Raw genomic sequence first — 4,868 nt, 5'->3', positions numbered from 1 at the left:
TTGACGAAGTAAGAGGATATGCAGTGGTCAGCATTGAATATATTAAATTGAGAACATGTGTTTTTAAGCAAAGGAAGCTTGAAACAGCAAAACCTTTTGACACTACAAAGGAAGGAAACTGATCTCCATATCCCTAACACACCATTTGCCAGGACCAGAGTCTCTCCTCCAGGCCTGGTCTCTGGTGTCCTTGTTTATATTTGGGTCATTTCCTGCCTGATAGCACGTTCCTGCCTGACACACCACGCCTAGGACAGGCAGTATCACTTCCCCCCACCCAGGCTGGCCCTCGCTCTGAGACGTCATTGGAACCCTCTGTTTCCGTTGCTGGGCATTGTTCATTCTGCAGGGTTTGCATCTTTTCTATTTACTTCTTGTTCACTTAAGGGAAACCAATAGGTGTGTCCAAAGATTTGGTTTCGAGATGAATTAGTAAAGCTCAGAGAAAATAAGACGAGAAAGGAAATGCTGTACAGTTTAAGGTTCCAGCTTTATAATCAGAATATTGAAACCTACAGAGTTCATCTGGTGTTTACTACTCAAAGCATGGTTCCTGGTCCAGCAGGCTTGACTTGAACTGTGAGCTGATCGCAAATGCAAAAGCTCAGACCTCACCCAAGACCTACCAAATAAAAATCTGCATTTTTAACAAGGTACTAGCTGGGCTGAAGCAAGCATAAAATACGCTGATCTAATTCTATCCTATTCTTTACAAATAAGGAAGCTGAGTCCCAAGCAAGGGCCAGCTGTCAGATGAAACACTCCACCACAGAGGAAGTGGGTGAAGAATGCTCGCCCCGTTGGCTCAGTGTGCATGAATGGAAGACAGGGAGCTCAAATACGCCAGGGATAGATGCTATTCCAACTTGTCATCATTTTCAATGTACAAGTTGCACAAGTTTCTCCTGATTCATCACAAATTTCTCCTGATTCATCAGGGCCTCTTTTCATTCATCTTAGAACCCACTGCAATCTCCCTTCTGCAAATTCCTGGATCCTGTAGACCCTGTTGTCCTTGGCCCACATGCTCTGCATAAAGAACCCTTCACCAGCAACTCAGCTGCTCGCCTGCTTCATGCCTGCACCCACGCAGCCATCACAGTAGACAGCCTCCACTTTGAGTTCATAGCCAGCAATTCCTGCTGGGCTGTAACATCGCCCATGCATCAGCCTATTTTTCTCTACTCGTAGCTTTTCCACCATTTTTGTACCTCTACCAATTTCCCCAAATTTGAGTAGGTAATGGTTTGTGTATAACTTCAGAGATACTAAAAATAATTAACCATCAAACCCAACTTTCCATTACTGGGACAAAATCTAAACACCTGCCCGCACTGCCTAAAGGCATCTTCTTTTTGCCCTCTCACAATAGATAAGTTGCCTCCCTCCAAAGGTGAACTCCTGAAACCAGCTCCTGTCTCCTTTCAGGAGGGATCTCATGCCCCTCTGTCTTTCTTCAACACGCCCCCACATGTCCTTCCTGACTTCTGCATCCATTTCATCAATATCCCTGTACCCTGGTGCTTTCCTTCTTAAGCAGAGGTAAGCAACACTTTAGAGAAAAACCCTTCAGCCTGCACTCTCTCAGTTCTTTCCTTCACAGCAGCTTCTCAGAAGAATGTGTTTACTCTGATATTTATTTTTCATTTGCTAGTCCCTGTTTTTTTATGTCATTAGTTTTATAAAATTAGCTCATGTTCCTTTTTATTGATTTAAGCAATGGAAAAAATACATATGTATACATATTATGAATTTAGTACAGGGTCTACAGGGTCTCACTAAACAGATCAGACTTGTAGTGATCCTTCCTGTTTTTCAGCCTCCCAAGCACTGGGATTACAGGTGTGTGCCACCACGCCCAGTCTCAACCACCATCTCAGCGTACCCTGGGGGCGGGGCCAGCACAGCACACCAAGAATCGAACCCTGGCCCCTCCATCTGCCTGAGCAGGTGCTTTAATCTGCTGAGCTATCTGGCTGGCCTGAAAAAATATTTTTAAAAAGTCACCAGAATTCCAGCAACCCAAAAATAATTATCTTTTCTCCTTATATCATCATTTTATAGTAATATGAAGTATGATTTTTTAAAATGGTGATTTTAAAAAGTTACTACAGTAAAAGACACATTGCTATTCACCCCCCCAAAGCACTCCCCTTTGCTGCACACACACACTCGCACACACACACACACACACACCCCAACCTTCTAGTCACTTCCAGAAGCAGCTCTGGAAGCCCCCTCTCACGACTTCAGTTGTATTGATAAGTATGTCTCAATGTCACAAAATGGTTCACAGCATTTACCTTTCCTGGTCATTTTGCTTTTGAGAAAGAGCCAGAAATCCCATGGTACCAGATCTGGTCAATAAAGTGGCCAAGAACACAGTACAATGTTTTTATGAGCCTGTCTTTTGGTTTGATAGCACTCAAAAGCTGTATTCATTACGCTCTTAGTCACACCTCATAAAGACACACAAAACAGGTCTTCCCGCACTGTTCCAGAAGGGAGTTCTAAGTATGTTCCAGATAAGAGGGAGTATTTTTAGAGGAATTAATGGCAATGTGTCTTTTATCACAATACGTTTTTTTTTTTTATTTTTTTTTTTTTAAATTTATTTGTGTGGGGTGGGGTGGCCAGCTCAGCCCACCAGGGGGCAGGGCTGGCTGGCATGTGGTGCTGGGGGATTGAACCGCGGTCCCTGTGTTTGCTAAGCTTGTTCCAAGTAGGTGCTTTGGACCACTGAACCATCTCACCAGCCCCCTCACAATACGTTTTTAATACTGAAATGTTCACTGCACATTTTGAATGCCCCTTGGATATATCAACAGGAAGGTGGGCAGGTGAAGAATTATAGAACAGGATAATACTTTATATGCTAGGTTGTAAAATATAAAATTCAACTGTACTTGATTTAGCAGTAAAAGTTTGGAAAGTGCAATTAAAGGCTGAATCATTACTTTAAACAATAAAAAAAATTAGCCTTTTATAATTCCCTTCGTATTCTTTTATAGGTTGTATTGTTATTTTAGCTGTGTCAAGATTTTTAATACTTACCATCTGTTCTGTAATTATCTCCAATGTCAGCTGTGGTTCTCTATTTAAATGTATCTAATCCCCAGCATGATCATTTTTACCATAGGCTTTCTGCTCCTGAGTCTATTTAACACATATATTTGGAACATCTAGACAATGGAGATGAAAGTAGAAGGAAAAAAAGTTATGATCCTTACATTCATGGGACTTACACTGTAGAGGAGAAAAAAGAAAATTAACAAGTCAAACAAAAAGCCAAGATCATGCTCAGATTGTATATTGAAAATACTATCTGCACAATGAGGCATAGACTGTGATTGGAGGAATGCTAGTTTATGCAAGAAAGATTTCTCTTTGGATATGACGTGCACTCTTAGTTCTGAGTTGTTATGGCTCATATCTAGACGAGTCCCTAAGACTCATGGGCTCATAGGTGATGGTTTGGGGAGTGACTCAATCTTGGATGTGTGGTATTGGATAGTTCACTGATGGGATTAGCATAGTTCTGAGTGTGGGTCATTGACTTGCTGAACAAGGCAGATCCACCCTGGGCGTGGGTGGAATTAACCAAAGTGCTTATAACCTGGATGGAATAAACAGGAAGTTAAGCAGGTCTGTGCTTCCTCCTGTCTACTCTGCCATGCAGTGTTTCTTTTCTGCCATTAGGCCCTGCCTTGGAACCAGCCAAATATGGACTGAAATCTCTACAACAGTGAACCAAAATAGACCCCTCCTCCTTTACCTTGAGGGTGTTGAGTAATTTGTTGCAGCAGCAAGTAACTAAGACATGTGTGATTCAAAACATCAGTCCAAAAAAAAAAAAAGGTTTTATGAGAGGAGAGACATTATACATAGAAAGAATAGAAAATGCCTAATGTAGCTTAGGTTTGACTCCTTGGCATAAACAGAAGGAAAGCCAGTGTACCTACAAGATCAGTGGGAGATTAGGAAGGAGCTCCGTGGTCAGAGCCATTTCACTCAGAATTTTAGGACTACAAAGCCAATGTAAGCTAGAAGTTAGAGAGATTCACATTTTAGAAGACAAATTGACTCTTATGTAAATAAAGAATTGAAAGAGGAGTGGAAAAGTAGAAACAGAAGGCTGAGCTGGGGATACAGCTCAGCCACAGAAGTGTCTGCCTCGCAAGTGTAAAGTCCTAAATTCAATCCACCATACTTTAAAGTTAAAATTGATATAACTGGGGCTGGGGAGATGGCTCAATAGAATAAGCACTTCCCTGGCAAGCGGAAGAGCCTGAGTTCAATCCCCAGATCTGAAAAAAAAAAAAAAAAAATTGATATAACTTACTGAGAGGGAAACACTGGAGAAGTAATAGATTGGATTGGGAACAGAGAAATGGGAACATAACATTTGAGATTGCTATTCAAAATCCAGTATACAATGGAAATCAGTGTGGAGACTCCTTAGAAAAGTTGAACTGGAAATCCCATTTAAACCAGCTATTCCTCTACTGGGAATTTTCCTGGAGGATCTGAAAGCATTATATCATAGTGATATATGTGTGCCTATGTTTATAGCAGCACAATTTGTGATAGCCAAATCTTGGAAACAATCAAGATGCCCACCACCTGAGGAATGGATGAAAAAAATGTGGTATTTTTATACAATGGAATATTACTCAGCTACAAAGAATGATAAACTCGAAGCCTTTATATTGAAGTGGGTGCCACTTAAAGATATACTCATAAGTGAAATAAACCAGACACACGTGTAAATATCATATAGTTTCCCTAGTATAAGAACTCAAGGGCTGGTGAGATGGCTCAGTGGTCTAAAGCACCTACTTAGAACAAGCTTAGCAAAGCACAGGGAC

The sequence above is a fragment of the Octodon degus genome, unplaced genomic scaffold (assembly GCF_000260255.1).
Source record: "Octodon degus isolate 3935 unplaced genomic scaffold, OctDeg1.0 scaffold00087, whole genome shotgun sequence".
Lineage (NCBI taxonomy): Eukaryota > Metazoa > Chordata > Mammalia > Rodentia > Octodontidae > Octodon > Octodon degus.
This window is presented reverse-complemented; position numbering follows the sequence as displayed.